This window comes from Lepidochelys olivacea (assembly GCF_965140295.1).
Source record: "Lepidochelys olivacea isolate rLepOli2 genome assembly, chromosome: 2".
NCBI classification, from domain to species: domain Eukaryota; kingdom Metazoa; phylum Chordata; order Testudines; family Cheloniidae; genus Lepidochelys; species Lepidochelys olivacea.
Window position 1 is genome coordinate 157,483,968 of NC_140412.1, and position 19,132 is coordinate 157,503,099.

A 19,132-nucleotide genomic window follows, 5' to 3' on the forward strand; every position below is an offset into this window, starting at 1 on the left:
GAGAACAAACAAAACCTTGATTAGCTCTATTTGATAGTGGGGAAACTGAGACACCCAGCGGTGAAGAGACTCGCTCATGGTCCCAAAGCCAGGAATAGAAAATGGCAGCTCTTCTGATAGCCAGTCCTGGGACCTAGCCCAGGTTATCCTGGCCTCACTGCTCTAACTTTAGTCACAGCCTTCATGTCATGTCCCTTAACCCCACGTAACTGCAGAAGAAAGATTTTCTCTTGGTCAGCTGGCTCTAATGCATGTGGATGTCTTTCCAAAAGATGTGCTCTGGCTCAGGCACACGTCATGGGTTGACTGAAGGAACCACTCGGTGACATTCTAGGGTTTGGGTTATACAGCAGGTCAGACTAGATGGACAGAATGGTCTTGTCTAACAGTAGAATCTATGAATTAGTGCATTTTTTTGCTGCTAGGAAGATAACTGGACATATTTTCTCTCATTCACTTTCAGCTGGAATAATTTAAATCCATTCCAAAGGATTTCCTCTTCCATTGCATCTTCAGCACCTTTCATAGCAAACACTCAGTGTTGGCCCACACATTTCCAGTTTCAGCGTGTCCCAGGGTGAGATGTCCATTAAAGGAATTGGCACGCAACTGTGCCTAGCCCAGCTTATGCAGCTCTCTAGGGTGAAGGGAATAAGTGACAAGGAGCAGCATGAGACTGGGGCCCAGGCTGGCAGGGAGATACAAGGGCAGCCTGTGCTCAGCCAGGAGAGAGACCCCAAGGGGAGCAGGCTTGGCAGGGGCTCGGATAGTCCTTTAAAGGTCTGGGACAAGCCAGAAAGGGGCCAGGTTGAGCACTTCGGACAAGGCCCTAGGAGGGAAAGACAGGAACGTTTAGGTGATGGGGCAGATAGTCCAGTTGGTTTAGGCTCCCAGGGCCAGACACCCACAGGTGAAGGTGATTGTCGGGGCTTCTGTCCTTCTTCCCCAGGGTAGGTATGATAGTGGAGAAGACTGATGCCGGAAGGGGGAAGTGAGTTAACCCCAAGGTCACCCACTGAGTTTATATCACAAATGCATACTTGGAAGGATCCAAGAGAAGAAACATGGATTTCCCAGTCTCTTCTTTCTAGGAGTCCCCAGGGCCAAGGTAAAACCCCTGCTGCTCCTTCCCATTCTGCTCACCTCCAAGATGCGCTGGAGTTTGTCTGTGCTGGGGGTTGCTGGATCTAGAGCTCGTCATCCATGTTCTCTGGGCAGTCCTTGCCCAGAGCAGCTCTCTGCAGAGGCCCTGGTGCACACCAGGTTAGGGAACAGCCAAGCTGCTAGGGATGAAAGCTGGGCTTCTGGGCAGAATCCAGGACCCAAATCCCAGGCTGTGGAAAGAAAGGACTGCGCACGGAGGCACAACGTAATGTCCCATAGAGGGAAGAGCCTCTCCCCACCATTTCTTAACCTCATGGGCTGTTCTCATGCTCTGCCAACTGCACCTCTCAGTAGCTCCAGTTGTCTGAGGGAGCAGGGACCAGAGGCCATCCTGCTGTTGGGACAGAGGTGGAGGTTGATGTTCAACCTCCATATGGGTGTTGTCCTTTCTCATGCCCACGGTCAATACGCCATGCAAGGGAAGCTCTCTGGACATGTGATTCCAGCTCCAGAGCCAGGGACAGCTTCAGCTTGCTGGAAGGAGACTGTGTCTGAGACCTTACAGTTGTGGGATGAGACAGACACTAAGATAGGCATGGAAGTTTGGGGAAATGGGGGAGAGGCCGGTGTTGGGCAAGGAGGACAACAACAAGGACCCGAGTCTCCTCCCTGTCAATAACCCCCTGCTCAGCCAATCAGGGTAGAGACTGAGGGGCGGGAGGCTGAGGGTTCTCACCAGAGAGCCCAAAGGATGGCCCAGGTCACTGCGGGGGATCACTGGCCGAGCACTATTTCAGCCCCACATTTTTGGGTGGACCTTCCACAATGGGAGCTGCAGAGCACCCCCAGTCACTTCCCCCGACACACCCCTCCTGGTGGCGGGAGGGGAACAGGGGAAAGGACAAAAGAAGTAAGAGAAGAAGAGAAAGGAGGGAGGGATGGAGGAAAAGATAAAACAAAAAGGACAAACCCTAATGTCCCCAGTGATTCTAAGGGACAAAATCCTAGGTGGGGAATAAAATTCTGCCACCTTAAGCTAGCGTTTTCCAGGCCGAGAATTCAGCTGCCACCAAATGGATCAGACTGAACAGGTTCCAAACCTCTCGGAGGCTCTTACCTTCCAAACAGGGACGTCTGTTTTCTAGTAAAATCAGGAAAAGGAAAGGAGAAAACTCAAAAGAGGTTCCTCCTCGCGCTCACGTACGTAAACCCTAATACTCTCTCAGTCCTCAAAGAGGGACCTCGAGAAGGAGACTTGCTGAAGCAAAGCTACAGGGGTCTCCGAGGTTTCCCTGGCCGCGCGCCCCTGTCCTGCCTGGCTGATGTCAGCATCTCTCTGTGAGGTCACCACCTCCCCACTACCTTTCACCAATAGGCTGAGGTCCTGCAAAAGGCCTTTGTGATGTCACTGCCACACCCACCCCTGGGGTGACCACATGTCCCGATTTTATAGGGACAGTCCCGCTATTTGGGGCTTTTTCTTATATAGGCTCCAATTACCGCCCACTCCCTGTCCCGTTTTTCACACTTGCTATCCGGTCAGCCTACCCACCCATCCCCTGCAGTGCTAATGTCCTGCCGCTGGCTAGACACTTTGGAGGTTTGAGCCTCTCCCTGTGGATCACCCCACTCAATGAGTGTTCATTCTAGGAAGCAAGCCGGCTAGACAGCAAAACATCACAGGCTACTCCCAATGCTACATTCAGTTTTTCAGAAATGAGTAGACTTGATGGCCAGAAGAGACCATTAGAGCATCTAATCTGACCCCCTGTATATCACAGGCCTCCTGTATACCATAATCGCTACCGTTTGGCAAACACATTCCAGAAAGGCATCTAGTCTTCATTAAATGACATCAAGAGATGGAGAATCCACCACTTTCCTTGGTAGCTTGTTCCCGTGGTGAATCATCCTCGCCGTTGAATATTTGTGCTTTATTTGTGATATGAATTGGTCTCTTTTCACCTTCCAGCCATTGGGTCTTGTTATGCCTTTCTCTGCTAGATTAACGAGCCTTTTAATCCCCAGTATTTTCTCTCCATTAAGGCATTTCAACACTTCAGTGAAGTCACCTTTCAATCTGTTTTTTATCAGCTAAACAGGTTGAGCTCTTTCAATCGCTCCCTAGAAGGCATTTTTCTCCAACCCTCAGAACATTTGGTGGCTCTTTGCTGCCCCAGCTCCAATTTCTCAACATCTTTTTCAAAGGAGGACACCAAAACTGGAGGCAGGATTCCAACAGCAGTCTCACTGATGCTGTGTCACCTCCCTATCCTCCTCACAGCTCTGCTCATACGTCGAATGATGGCTTCAGCCCTGTTCCCCACAGCATCACACTGGAAGCTCATGTTGAACGGCTTCTCCACTATGGCCCCTGAATCCTTTTCAGAGTCACTGCTTTCCTGGATATACTTCCCCGTTCTGTAGGTGTGGCCAGCCTGCCTTATTGCTAGGCATAGGACCCTGCATTTGGCTCTGGTCAAACTTGTTTTCTTTGAATGGGGCCAGCTTGCCAAATGAGCCAGATCGCTCTGTATCACTGCCCTCTCCTCATCAGCAATGACCACTCTGCCAGTATTTTGTCACCCACCAGTGATTGTATGTTTTCTCCCAATTCATGGATAAAAATTATTTTAAAAAATTTGTCGTCGAGAGCCTTTTCACAAGCCCTAATACCCAGGACCTGCTCCCCACAGCACAGTGAGACAAGGCCGTCCAGCCCTGCTGGTACATAGGAGATAAGCACAGAACACAGACACCTTTAGGAGCTGTTTTGTCCATAGGCTCTGAACATCATGTGGGGATGTAGTGTAGACAGGTCCCAACTGTGTCTCAGTTTCCCACTCTATAAAATGGGGAGAACAAAAAAAACCTTGATTAGCTCTATTTGATAGTGGGGAAACTGAGACACCCAGCGGTGAAGAGACTCGCTCATGGTCCCAAAGCCAGGAATAGAAAATGGCAGCTCTTCTGATAGCCAGTCCTGGGACCTAGCCCAGGTTATCCTGGCCTCACTGCTCTAACTTTAGTCACAGCCTTCATGTCATGTCCCTTAACCCCACGTAACTGCAGAAGAAAGATTTTTCTCTTGGTCAGCTGGCTCTAATGCATGTGGATGTCTTTCCAAAAGATGTGCTCTGGCTCAGGCACACGTCATGGGTTGACTGAAGGAACCACTCGGTGACATTCTAGGGTTTGGGTTACACAGCAGGTCAGACTAGATGGACAGAATGGTCTTGTCTAACAGTAGAATCTATGAATTAGTGCATTTTTTTGCTGCTAGGAAGATAACTGGACATATTTTCTCTCATTCACTTTCAGCTGGAATAATTTAAATCCATTCCAAAGGATTTCCTCTTCCATTGCATCTTCAGCACCTTTCATAGCAAACACTCAGTGTTGGCCCACACATTTCCAGTTTCAGCGTGTCCCAGGGTGAGATGTCCATTAAAGGAATTGGCACGCAACTGTGCCTAGCCCAGCTTATGCAGCTCTCTAGGGTGAAGGGAATAAGTGACAAGGAGCAGCATGAGACTGGGGCCCAGGCTGGCAGGGAGATACAAGGGCAGCCTGTGCTCAGCCAGGAGAGAGACCCCAAGGGGAGCAGGCTTGGCAGGGGCTCGGATAGTCCTTTAAAGGTCTGGGACAAGCCAGAAAGGGGCCAGGTTGAGCACTTCGGACAAGGCCCTAGGAGGGAAAGACAGGAACGTTTAGGTGATGGGGCAGATAGTCCAGTTGGTTTAGGCTCCCAGGGCCAGACACCCACAGGTGAAGGTGATTGTCGGGGCTTCTGTCCTTCTTCCCCAGGGTAGGTATGATAGTGGAGAAGACTGATGCCGGAAGGGGGAAGTGAGTTAACCCCAAGGTCACCCACTGAGTTTATATCACAAATGCATACTTGGAAGGATCCAAGAGAAGAAACATGGATTTCCCAGTCTCTTCTTTCTAGGAGTCCCCAGGGCCAAGGTAAAACCCCTGCTGCTCCTTCCCATTCTGCTCACCTCCAAGATGCGCTGGAGTTTGTCTGTGCTGGGGGTTGCTGGATCTAGAGCTCGTCATCCATGTTCTCTGGGCAGTCCTTGCCCAGAGCAGCTCTCTGCAGAGGCCCTGGTGCACACCAGGTTAGGGAACAGCCAAGCTGCTAGGGATGAAAGCTGGGCTTCTGGGCAGAATCCAGGACCCAAATCCCAGGCTGTGGAAAGAAAGGACTGCGCACGGAGGCACAACGTAATGTCCCATAGAGGGAAGAGCCTCTCCCCACCATTTCTTAACCTCATGGGCTGTTCTCATGCTCTGCCAACTGCACCTCTCAGTAGCTCCAGTTGTCTGAGGGAGCAGGGACCAGAGGCCATCCTGCTGTTGGGACAGAGGTGGAGGTTGATGTTCAACCTCCATATGGGTGTTGTCCTTTCTCATGCCCACGGTCAATACGCCATGCAAGGGAAGCTCTCTGGACATGTGATTCCAGCTCCAGAGCCAGGGACAGCTTCAGCTTGCTGGAAGGAGACTGTGTCTGAGACCTTACAGTTGTGGGATGAGACAGACACTAAGATAGGCATGGAAGTTTGGGGAAATGGGGGAGAGGCCGGTGTTGGGCAAGGAGGACAAGAACAAGGACCCGAGTCTCCTCCCTGTCAATAACCCCCTGCTCAGCCAATCAGGGTAGAGACTGAGGGGCGGGAGGCTGAGGGTTCTCACCAGAGAGCCCAAAGGATGGCCCAGGTCACTGCGGGGGATCACTGGCCGAGCACTATTTCAGCCCCACATTTTTGGGTGGACCTTCCACAATGGGAGCTGCAGAGCACCCCCAGTGACTTCCCCCGACACACCCCTCCTGGTGGCGGGAGGGGAACAGGGGAAAGGACAAAAGAAGTAAGAGAAGAAGAGAAAGGAGGGAGGGATGGAGGAAAAGATAAAACAAAAAGGACAAACCCTAATGTCCCCAGTGATTCTAAGGGACAAAATCCTAGGTGGGGAATAAAATTCTGCCACCTTAAGCTAGCGTTTTCCAGGCCGAGAATTCAGCTGCCACCAAATGGATCAGACTGAACAGGTTCCAAACCTCTCGGAGGCTCTTACCTTCCAAACAGGGACGTCTGTTTTCTAGTAAAATCAGGAAAAGGAAAGGAGAAAACTCAAAAGAGGTTCCTCCTCGCGCTCACGTACGTAAACCCTAATACTCTCTCAGTCCTCAAAGAGGGACCTCGAGAAGGAGACTTGCTGAAGCAAAGCTACAGGGGTCTCCGAGGTTTCCCTGGCCGCGCGCCCCTGTCCTGCCTGGCTGATGTCAGCATCTCTCTGTGAGGTCACCACCTCCCCACTACCTTTCACCAATAGGCTGAGGTCCTGCAAAAGGCCTTTGTGATGTCACTGCCACACCCACCCCTGGGGTGACCACATGTCCCGATTTTATAGGGACAGTCCCGCTATTTGGGGCTTTTTCTTATATAGGCTCCAATTACCGCCCACTCCCTGTCCCGTTTTTCACACTTGCTATCCGGTCAGCCTACCCACCCATCCCCTGCAGTGCTAATGTCCTGCCGCTGGCTAGACACTTTGGAGGTTTGAGCCTCTCCCTGTGGATCACCCCACTCAATGAGTGTTCATTCTAGGAAGCAAGCCGGCTAGACAGCAAAACATCACAGGCTACTCCCAATGCTACATTCAGTTTTTCAGAAATGAGTAGACTTGATGGCCAGAAGAGACCATTAGAGCATCTAATCTGACCCCCTGTATATCACAGGCCTCCTGTATACCATAATCGCTACCGTTTGGCAAACACATTCCAGAAAGGCATCTAGTCTTCATTAAATGACATCAAGAGATGGAGAATCCACCACTTTCCTTGGTAGCTTGTTCCCGTGGTGAATCATCCTCGCCGTTGAATATTTGTGCTTTATTTGTGATATGAATTGGTCTCTTTTCACCTTCCAGCCATTGGGTCTTGTTATGCCTTTCTCTGCTAGATTAACGAGCCTTTTAATCCCCAGTATTTTCTCTCCATTAAGGCATTTCAACACTTCAGTGAAGTCACCTTTCAATCTGTTTTTTATCAGCTAAACAGGTTGAGCTCTTTCAATCGCTCCCTAGAAGGCATTTTTCTCCAACCCTCAGAACATTTGGTGGCTCTTTGCTGCCCCAGCTCCAATTTCTCAACATCTTTTTCAAAGGAGGACACCAAAACTGGAGGCAGGATTCCAACAGCAGTCTCACTGATGCTGTGTCACCTCCCTATCCTCCTCACAGCTCTGCTCATACGTCGAATGATGGCTTCAGCCCTGTTCCCCACAGCATCACACTGGAAGCTCATGTTGAACGGCTTCTCCACTATGGCCCCTGAATCCTTTTCAGAGTCACTGCTTTCCTGGATATACTTCCCCGTTCTGTAGGTGTGGCCAGCCTGCCTTATTGCTAGGCATAGGACCCTGCATTTGGCTCTGGTCAAACTTGTTTTCTTTGAATGGGGCCAGCTTGCCAAATGAGCCAGATCGCTCTGTATCACTGCCCTCTCCTCATCAGCAATGACCACTCTGCCAGTATTTTGTCACCCACCAGTGATTGTATGTTTTCTCCCAATTCATGGATAAAAATTATTTTAAAAAATTTGTCGTCGAGAGCCTTTTCACAAGCCCTAATACCCAGGACCTGCTCCCCACAGCACAGTGAGACAAGGCCGTCCAGCCCTGCTGGTACATAGGAGATAAGCACAGAACACAGACACCTTTAGGAGCTGTTTTGTCCATAGGCTCTGAACATCATGTGGGGATGTAGTGTAGACAGGTCCCAACTGTGTCTCAGTTTCCCACTCTATAAAATGGGGAGAACAAACAAAACCTTGATTAGCTCTATTTGATAGTGGGGAAACTGAGACACCCAGCGGTGAAGAGACTCGCTCATGGTCCCAAAGCCAGGAATAGAAAATGGCAGCTCTTCTGATAGCCAGTCCTGGGACCTAGCCCAGGTTATCCTGGCCTCACTGCTCTAACTTTAGTCACAGCCTTCATGTCATGTCCCTTAACCCCACGTAACTGCAGAAGAAAGATTTTTCTCTTGGTCAGCTGGCTCTAATGCATGTGGATGTCTTTCCAAAAGATGTGCTCTGGCTCAGGCACACGTCATGGGTTGACTGAAGGAACCACTCGGTGACATTCTAGGGTTTGGGTTATACAGCAGGTCAGACTAGATGGACAGAATGGTCTTGTCTAACAGTAGAATCTATGAATTAGTGCATTTTTTTGCTGCTAGGAAGATAACTGGACATATTTTCTCTCATTCACTTTCAGCTGGAATAATTTAAATCCATTCCAAAGGATTTCCTCTTCCATTGCATCTTCAGCACCTTTCATAGCAAACACTCAGTGTTGGCCCACACATTTCCAGTTTCAGCGTGTCCCAGGGTGAGATGTCCATTAAAGGAATTGGCACGCAACTGTGCCTAGCCCAGCTTATGCAGCTCTCTAGGGTGAAGGGAATAAGTGACAAGGAGCAGCATGAGACTGGGGCCCAGGCTGGCAGGGAGATACAAGGGCAGCCTGTGCTCAGCCAGGAGAGAGACCCCAAGGGGAGCAGGCTTGGCAGGGGCTCGGATAGTCCTTTAAAGGTCTGGGACAAGCCAGAAAGGGGCCAGGTTGAGCACTTCGGACAAGGCCCTAGGAGGGAAAGACAGGAACGTTTAGGTGATGGGGCAGATAGTCCAGTTGGTTTAGGCTCCCAGGGCCAGACACCCACAGGTGAAGGTGATTGTCGGGGCTTCTGTCCTTCTTCCCCAGGGTAGGTATGATAGTGGAGAAGACTGATGCCGGAAGGGGGAAGTGAGTTAACCCCAAGGTCACCCACTGAGTTTATATCACAAATGCATACTTGGAAGGATCCAAGAGAAGAAACATGGATTTCCCAGTCTCTTCTTTCTAGGAGTCCCCAGGGCCAAGGTAAAACCCCTGCTGCTCCTTCCCATTCTGCTCACCTCCAAGATGCGCTGGAGTTTGTCTGTGCTGGGGGTTGCTGGATCTAGAGCTCGTCATCCATGTTCTCTGGGCAGTCCTTGCCCAGAGCAGCTCTCTGCAGAGGCCCTGGTGCACACCAGGTTAGGGAACAGCCAAGCTGCTAGGGATGAAAGCTGGGCTTCTGGGCAGAATCCAGGACCCAAATCCCAGGCTGTGGAAAGAAAGGACTGCGCACGGAGGCACAACGTAATGTCCCATAGAGGGAAGAGCCTCTCCCCACCATTTCTTAACCTCATGGGCTGTTCTCATGCTCTGCCAACTGCACCTCTCAGTAGCTCCAGTTGTCTGAGGGAGCAGGGACCAGAGGCCATCCTGCTGTTGGGACAGAGGTGGAGGTTGATGTTCAACCTCCATATGGGTGTTGTCCTTTCTCATGCCCACGGTCAATACGCCATGCAAGGGAAGCTCTCTGGACATGTGATTCCAGCTCCAGAGCCAGGGACAGCTTCAGCTTGCTGGAAGGAGACTGTGTCTGAGACCTTACAGTTGTGGGATGAGACAGACACTAAGATAGGCATGGAAGTTTGGGGAAATGGGGGAGAGGCCGGTGTTGGGCAAGGAGGACAACAACAAGGACCCGAGTCTCCTCCCTGTCAATAACCCCCTGCTCAGCCAATCAGGGTAGAGACTGAGGGGCGGGAGGCTGAGGGTTCTCACCAGAGAGCCCAAAGGATGGCCCAGGTCACTGCGGGGGATCACTGGCCGAGCACTATTTCAGCCCCACATTTTTGGGTGGACCTTCCACAATGGGAGCTGCAGAGCACCCCCAGTGACTTCCCCCGACACACCCCTCCTGGTGGCGGGAGGGGAACAGGGGAAAGGACAAAAGAAGTAAGAGAAGAAGAGAAAGGAGGGAGGGATGGAGGAAAAGATAAAACAAAAAGGACAAACCCTAATGTCCCCAGTGATTCTAAGGGACAAAATCCTAGGTGGGGAATAAAATTCTGCCACCTTAAGCTAGCGTTTTCCAGGCCGAGAATTCAGCTGCCACCAAATGGATCAGACTGAACAGGTTCCAAACCTCTCGGAGGCTCTTACCTTCCAAACAGGGACGTCTGTTTTCTAGTAAAATCAGGAAAAGGAAAGGAGAAAACTCAAAAGAGGTTCCTCCTCGCGCTCACGTACGTAAACCCTAATACTCTCTCAGTCCTCAAAGAGGGACCTCGAGAAGGAGACTTGCTGAAGCAAAGCTACAGGGGTCTCCGAGGTTTCCCTGGCCGCGCGCCCCTGTCCTGCCTGGCTGATGTCAGCATCTCTCTGTGAGGTCACCACCTCCCCACTACCTTTCACCAATAGGCTGAGGTCCTGCAAAAGGCCTTTGTGATGTCACTGCCACACCCACCCCTGGGGTGACCACATGTCCCGATTTTATAGGGACAGTCCCGCTATTTGGGGCTTTTTCTTATATAGGCTCCAATTACCGCCCACTCCCTGTCCCGTTTTTCACACTTGCTATCCGGTCAGCCTACCCACCCATCCCCTGCAGTGCTAATGTCCTGCCGCTGGCTAGACACTTTGGAGGTTTGAGCCTCTCCCTGTGGATCACCCCACTCAATGAGTGTTCATTCTAGGAAGCAAGCCGGCTAGACAGCAAAACATCACAGGCTACTCCCAATGCTACATTCAGTTTTTCAGAAATGAGTAGACTTGATGGCCAGAAGAGACCATTAGAGCATCTAATCTGACCCCCTGTATATCACAGGCCTCCTGTATACCATAATCGCTACCGTTTGGCAAACACATTCCAGAAAGGCATCTAGTCTTCATTAAATGACATCAAGAGATGGAGAATCCACCACTTTCCTTGGTAGCTTGTTCCCGTGGTGAATCATCCTCGCCGTTGAATATTTGTGCTTTATTTGTGATATGAATTGGTCTCTTTTCACCTTCCAGCCATTGGGTCTTGTTATGCCTTTCTCTGCTAGATTAACGAGCCTTTTAATCCCCAGTATTTTCTCTCCATTAAGGCATTTCAACACTTCAGTGAAGTCACCTTTCAATCTGTTTTTTATCAGCTAAACAGGTTGAGCTCTTTCAATCGCTCCCTAGAAGGCATTTTTCTCCAACCCTCAGAACATTTGGTGGCTCTTTGCTGCCCCAGCTCCAATTTCTCAACATCTTTTTCAAAGGAGGACACCAAAACTGGAGGCAGGATTCCAACAGCAGTCTCACTGATGCTGTGTCACCTCCCTATCCTCCTCACAGCTCTGCTCATACGTCGAATGATGGCTTCAGCCCTGTTCCCCACAGCATCACACTGGAAGCTCATGTTGAACGGCTTCTCCACTATGGCCCCTGAATCCTTTTCAGAGTCACTGCTTTCCTGGATATACTTCCCCGTTCTGTAGGTGTGGCCAGCCTGCCTTATTGCTAGGCATAGGACCCTGCATTTGGCTCTGGTCAAACTTGTTTTCTTTGAATGGGGCCAGCTTGCCAAATGAGCCAGATCGCTCTGTATCACTGCCCTCTCCTCATCAGCAATGACCACTCTGCCAGTATTTTGTCACCCACCAGTGATTGTATGTTTTCTCCCAATTCATGGATAAAAATTATTTTAAAAAATTTGTCGTCGAGAGCCTTTTCACAAGCCCTAATACCCAGGACCTGCTCCCCACAGCACAGTGAGACAAGGCCGTCCAGCCCTGCTGGTACATAGGAGATAAGCACAGAACACAGACACCTTTAGGAGCTGTTTTGTCCATAGGCTCTGAACATCATGTGGGGATGTAGTGTAGACAGGTCCCAACTGTGTCTCAGTTTCCCACTCTATAAAATGGGGAGAACAAACAAAACCTTGATTAGCTCTATTTGATAGTGGGGAAACTGAGACACCCAGCGGTGAAGAGACTCGCTCATGGTCCCAAAGCCAGGAATAGAAAATGGCAGCTCTTCTGATAGCCAGTCCTGGGACCTAGCTCAGGTTATCCTGGCCTCACTGCTCTAACTTTAGTCACAGCCTTCATGTCATGTCCCTTAACCCCACGTAACTGCAGAAGAAAGATTTTCTCTTGGTCAGCTGGCTCTAATGCATGTGGATGTCTTTCCAAAAGATGTGCTCTGGCTCAGGCACACGTCATGGGTTGACTGAAGGAACCACTCGGTGACATTCTAGGGTTTGGGTTATACAGCAGGTCAGACTAGATGGACAGAATGGTCTTGTCTAACAGTAGAATCTATGAATTAGTGCATTTTTTTGCTGCTAGGAAGATAACTGGACATATTTTCTCTCATTCACTTTCAGCTGGAATAATTTAAATCCATTCCAAAGGATTTCCTCTTCCATTGCATCTTCAGCACCTTTCATAGCAAACACTCAGTGTTGGCCCACACATTTCCAGTTTCAGCGTGTCCCAGGGTGAGATGTCCATTAAAGGAATTGGCACGCAACTGTGCCTAGCCCAGCTTATGCAGCTCTCTAGGGTGAAGGGAATAAGTGACAAGGAGCAGCATGAGACTGGGGCCCAGGCTGGCAGGGAGATACAAGGGCAGCCTGTGCTCAGCCAGGAGAGAGACCCCAAGGGGAGCAGGCTTGGCAGGGGCTCGGATAGTCCTTTAAAGGTCTGGGACAAGCCAGAAAGGGGCCAGGTTGAGCACTTCGGACAAGGCCCTAGGAGGGAAAGACAGGAACGTTTAGGTGATGGGGCAGATAGTCCAGTTGGTTTAGGCTCCCAGGGCCAGACACCCACAGGTGAAGGTGATTGTCGGGGCTTCTGTCCTTCTTCCCCAGGGTAGGTATGATAGTGGAGAAGACTGATGCCGGAAGGGGGAAGTGAGTTAACCCCAAGGTCACCCACTGAGTTTATATCACAAATGCATACTTGGAAGGATCCAAGAGAAGAAACATGGATTTCCCAGTCTCTTCTTTCTAGGAGTCCCCAGGGCCAAGGTAAAACCCCTGCTGCTCCTTCCCATTCTGCTCACCTCCAAGATGCGCTGGAGTTTGTCTGTGCTGGGGGTTGCTGGATCTAGAGCTCGTCATCCATGTTCTCTGGGCAGTCCTTGCCCAGAGCAGCTCTCTGCAGAGGCCCTGGTGCACACCAGGTTAGGGAACAGCCAAGCTGCTAGGGATGAAAGCTGGGCTTCTGGGCAGAATCCAGGACCCAAATCCCAGGCTGTGGAAAGAAAGGACTGCGCACGGAGGCACAACGTAATGTCCCATAGAGGGAAGAGCCTCTCCCCACCATTTCTTAACCTCATGGGCTGTTCTCATGCTCTGCCAACTGCACCTCTCAGTAGCTCCAGTTGTCTGAGGGAGCAGGGACCAGAGGCCATCCTGCTGTTGGGACAGAGGTGGAGGTTGATGTTCAACCTCCATATGGGTGTTGTCCTTTCTCATGCCCACGGTCAATACGCCATGCAAGGGAAGCTCTCTGGACATGTGATTCCAGCTCCAGAGCCAGGGACAGCTTCAGCTTGCTGGAAGGAGACTGTGTCTGAGACCTTACAGTTGTGGGATGAGACAGACACTAAGATAGGCATGGAAGTTTGGGGAAATGGGGGAGAGGCCGGTGTTGGGCAAGGAGGACAACAACAAGGACCCGAGTCTCCTCCCTGTCAATAACCCCCTGCTCAGCCAATCAGGGTAGAGACTGAGGGGCGGGAGGCTGAGGGTTCTCACCAGAGAGCCCAAAGGATGGCCCAGGTCACTGCGGGGGATCACTGGCCGAGCACTATTTCAGCCCCACATTTTTGGGTGGACCTTCCACAATGGGAGCTGCAGAGCACCCCCAGTGACTTCCCCCGACACACCCCTCCTGGTGGCGGGAGGGGAACAGGGGAAAGGACAAAAGAAGTAAGAGAAGAAGAGAAAGGAGGGAGGGATGGAGGAAAAGATAAAACAAAAAGGACAAACCCTAATGTCCCCAGTGATTCTAAGGGACAAAATCCTAGGTGGGGAATAAAATTCTGCCACCTTAAGCTAGCGTTTTCCAGGCCGAGAATTCAGCTGCCACCAAATGGATCAGACTGAACAGGTTCCAAACCTCTCGGAGGCTCTTACCTTCCAAACAGGGACGTCTGTTTTCTAGTAAAATCAGGAAAAGGAAAGGAGAAAACTCAAAAGAGGTTCCTCCTCGCGCTCACGTACGTAAACCCTAATACTCTCTCAGTCCTCAAAGAGGGACCTCGAGAAGGAGACTTGCTGAAGCAAAGCTACAGGGGTCTCCGAGGTTTCCCTGGCCGCGCGCCCCTGTCCTGCCTGGCTGATGTCAGCATCTCTCTGTGAGGTCACCACCTCCCCACTACCTTTCACCAATAGGCTGAGGTCCTGCAAAAGGCCTTTGTGATGTCACTGCCACACCCACCCCTGGGGTGACCACATGTCCCGATTTTATAGGGACAGTCCCGCTATTTGGGGCTTTTTCTTATATAGGCTCCAATTACCGCCCACTCCCTGTCCCGTTTTTCACACTTGCTATCCGGTCAGCCTACCCACCCATCCCCTGCAGTGCTAATGTCCTGCCGCTGGCTAGACACTTTGGAGGTTTGAGCCTCTCCCTGTGGATCACCCCACTCAATGAGTGTTCATTCTAGGAAGCAAGCCGGCTAGACAGCAAAACATCACAGGCTACTCCCAATGCTACATTCAGTTTTTCAGAAATGAGTAGACTTGATGGCCAGAAGAGACCATTAGAGCATCTAATCTGACCCCCTGTATATCACAGGCCTCCTGTATACCATAATCGCTACCGTTTGGCAAACACATTCCAGAAAGGCATCTAGTCTTCATTAAATGACATCAAGAGATGGAGAATCCACCACTTTCCTTGGTAGCTTGTTCCCGTGGTGAATCATCCTCGCCGTTGAATATTTGTGCTTTATTTGTGATATGAATTGGTCTCTTTTCACCTTCCAGCCATTGGGTCTTGTTATGCCTTTCTCTGCTAGATTAACGAGCCTTTTAATCCCCAGTATTTTCTCTCCATTAAGGCATTTCAACACTTCAGTGAAGTCACCTTTCAATCTGTTTTTTATCAGCTAAACAGGTTGAGCTCTTTCAATCGCTCCCTAGAAGGCATTTTTCTCCAACCCTCAGAACATTTGGTGGCTCTTTGCTGCCCCAGCTCCAATTTCTCAACATCTTTTTCAAAGGAGGACACCAAAACTGGAGGCAGGATTCCAACAGCAGTCTCACTGATGCTGTGTCACCTCCCTATCCTCCTCACAGCTCTGCTCATACGTCGAATGATGGCTTCAGCCCTGTTCCCCACAGCATCACACTGGAAGCTCATGTTGAACGGCTTCTCCACTATGGCCCCTGAATCCTTTTCAGAGTCACTGCTTTCCTGGATATACTTCCCCGTTCTGTAGGTGTGGCCAGCCTGCCTTATTGCTAGGCATAGGACCCTGCATTTGGCTCTGGTCAAACTTGTTTTCTTTGAATGGGGCCAGCTTGCCAAATGAGCCAGATCGCTCTGTATCACTGCCCTCTCCTCATCAGCAATGACCACTCTGCCAGTATTTTGTCACCCACCAGTGATTGTATGTTTTCTCCCAATTCATGGATAAAAATTATTTTAAAAAATTTGTCGTCGAGAGCCTTTTCACAAGCCCTAATACCCAGGACCTGCTCCCCACAGCACAGTGAGACAAGGCCGTCCAGCCCTGCTGGTACATAGGAGATAAGCACAGAACACAGACACCTTTAGGAGCTGTTTTGTCCATAGGCTCTGAACATCATGTGGGGATGTAGTGTAGACAGGTCCCAACTGTGTCTCAGTTTCCCACTCTATAAAATGGGGAGAACAAACAAAACCTTGATTAGCTCTATTTGATAGTGGGGAAACTGAGACACCCAGCGGTGAAGAGACTCGCTCATGGTCCCAAAGCCAGGAATAGAAAATGGCAGCTCTTCTGATAGCCAGTCCTGGGACCTAGCTCAGGTTATCCTGGCCTCACTGCTCTAACTTTAGTCACAGCCTTCATGTCATGTCCCTTAACCCCACGTAACTGCAGAAGAAAGATTTTCTCTTGGTCAGCTGGCTCTAATGCATGTGGATGTCTTTCCAAAAGATGTGCTCTGGCTCAGGCACACGTCATGGGTTGACTGAAGGAACCACTCGGTGACATTCTAGGGTTTGGGTTATACAGCAGGTCAGACTAGATGGACAGAATGGTCTTGTCTAACAGTAGAATCTATGAATTAGTGCATTTTTTTGCTGCTAGGAAGATAACTGGACATATTTTCTCTCATTCACTTTCAGCTGGAATAATTTAAATCCATTCCAAAGGATTTCCTCTTCCATTGCATCTTCAGCACCTTTCATAGCAAACACTCAGTGTTGGCCCACACATTTCCAGTTTCAGCGTGTCCCAGGGTGAGATGTCCATTAAAGGAATTGGCACGCAACTGTGCCTAGCCCAGCTTATGCAGCTCTCTAGGGTGAAGGGAATAAGTGACAAGGAGCAGCATGAGACTGGGGCCCAGGCTGGCAGGGAGATACAAGGGCAGCCTGTGCTCAGCCAGGAGAGAGACCCCAAGGGGAGCAGGCTTGGCAGGGGCTCGGATAGTCCTTTAAAGGTCTGGGACAAGCCAGAAAGGGGCCAGGTTGAGCACTTCGGACAAGGCCCTAGGAGGGAAAGACAGGAACGTTTAGGTGATGGGGCAGATAGTCCAGTTGGTTTAGGCTCCCAGGGCCAGACACCCACAGGTGAAGGTGATTGTCGGGGCTTCTGTCCTTCTTCCCCAGGGTAGGTATGATAGTGGAGAAGACTGATGCCGGAAGGGGGAAGTGAGTTAACCCCAAGGTCACCCACTGAGTTTATATCACAAATGCATACTTGGAAGGATCCAAGAGAAGAAACATGGATTTCCCAGTCTCTTCTTTCTAGGAGTCCCCAGGGCCAAGGTAAAACCCCTGCTGCTCCTTCCCATTCTGCTCACCTCCAAGATGCGCTGGAGTTTGTCTGTGCTGGGGGTTGCTGGATCTAGAGCTCGTCATCCATGTTCTCTGGGCAGTCCTTGCCCAGAGCAGCTCTCTGCAGAGGCCCTGGTGCACACCAGGTTAGGGAACAGCCAAGCTGCTAGGGATGAAAGCTGGGCTTCTGGGCAGAATCCAGGACCCAAATCCCAGGCTGTGGAAAGAAAGGACTGCGCACGGAGGCACAACGTAATGTCCCATAGAGGGAAGAGCCTCTCCCCACCATTTCTTAACCTCATGGGCTGTTCTCATGCTCTGCCAACTGCACCTCTCAGTAGCTCCAGTTGTCTGAGGGAGCAGGGACCAGAGGCCATCCTGCTGTTGGGACAGAGGTGGAGGTTGATGTTCAACCTCCATATGGGTGTTGTCCTTTCTCATGCCCACGGTCAATACGCCATGCAAGGGAAGCTCTCTGGACATGTGATTCCAGCTCCAGAGCCAGGGACAGCTTCAGCTTGCTGGAAGGAGACTGTGTCTGAGACCTTACAGTTGTGGGATGAGACAGACACTAAGATAGGCATGGAAGTTTGGGGAAATGGGGGAGAGGCCGGTGTTGGGCAAGGAGGACAACAACAAGGACCCGAGTCTCCTCCCTGTCAATAACCCCCTGCTCAGCCAATCAGGGTAGAGACTGAGGGGCGGGAGGCTGAGGGTTCTCACCAGAGAGCCCAAAGGATGGCCCAGGTCACTGCGGGGGATCACTGGCCGAGCACTATTTCAGCCCCACATTTTTGGGTGGACCTTCCACAATGGGAGCTGCAGAGCACCCCCAGTGACTTCCCCCGACACACCCCTCCTGGTGGCGGGAGGGGAACAGGGGAAAGGACAAAAGAAGTAAGAGAAGAAGAGAAAGGAGGGAGGGATGGAGGAAAAGATAAAACAAAAAGGACAAACCCTAATGTCCCCAGTGATTCTAAGGGACAAAATCCTAGGTGGGGAATAAAATTCTGCCACCTTAAGCTAGCGTTTTCCAGGCCGAGAATTCAGCTGCCACCAAATGGATCAGACTGAACAGGTTCCAAACCTCTCGGAGGCTCTTACCTTCCAAACAGGGACGTCTGTTTTCTAGTAAAATCAGGAAAAGGAAAGGAGAAAACTCAAAAGAGGTTCCTCCTCGCGCTCACGTACGTAAACCCTAATACTCTCTCAGTCCTCAAAGAGGGACCTCGAGAAGGAGACTTGCTGAAGCAAAGCTACAGGGGTCTCCGAGGTTTCCCTGGCCGCGCGCCCCTGTCCTGCCTGGCTGATGTCAGCATCTCTCTGTGAGGTCACCACCTCCCCACTACCTTTCACCAATAGGCTGAGGTCCTGCAAAAGGCCTTTGTGATGTCACTGCCACACCCACCCCTGGGGTGACCACATGTCCCGATTTTATAGGGACAGTCCCGCTATTTGGGGCTTTTTCTTATATAGGCTCCAATTACCGCCCACTCCCTGTCCCGTTTTTCACACTTGCTATCCGGTCAGCCTACCCACCCATCCCCTGCAGTGCTAATGTCCTGCCGCTGGCTAGACACTTTGGAGGTTTGAGCCTCTCCCTGTGGATCACCCCACTCAATGAGTGTTCATTCTAGGAAGCAAGCCGGCTAGACAGCAAAACATCACAGGCTACTCCCAATGCTACATTCAGTTTTTCAGAAATGAGTAGACTTGATGGCCAGAAGAGACCATTAGAGCATCTAATCTGACCCCCTGTATATCACAGGCCTCCTGTATACCATAATCGCTACCGTTTGGCAAACACATTCCAGAAAGGCATCTAGTCTTCATTAAATGACATCAAGAGATGGAGAATCCACCACTTTCCTTGGTAGCTTGTTCCCGTGGTGAATCATCCTCGCCGTTGAATATTTGTGCTTTATTTGTGATATGAATTGGTCTCTTTTCACCTTCCAGCCATTGGGTCTTGTTATGCCTTTCTCTGCTAGATTAACGAGCCTTTTAATCCCCAGTATTTTCTCTCCATTAAGGCATTTCAACACTTCAGTGAAGTCACCTTTCAATCTGTTTTTTATCAGCTAAACAGGTTGAGCTCTTTCAATCGCTCCCTAGAAGGCATTTTTCTCCAACCCTCAGAACATTTGGTGGCTCTTTGCTGCCCCAGCT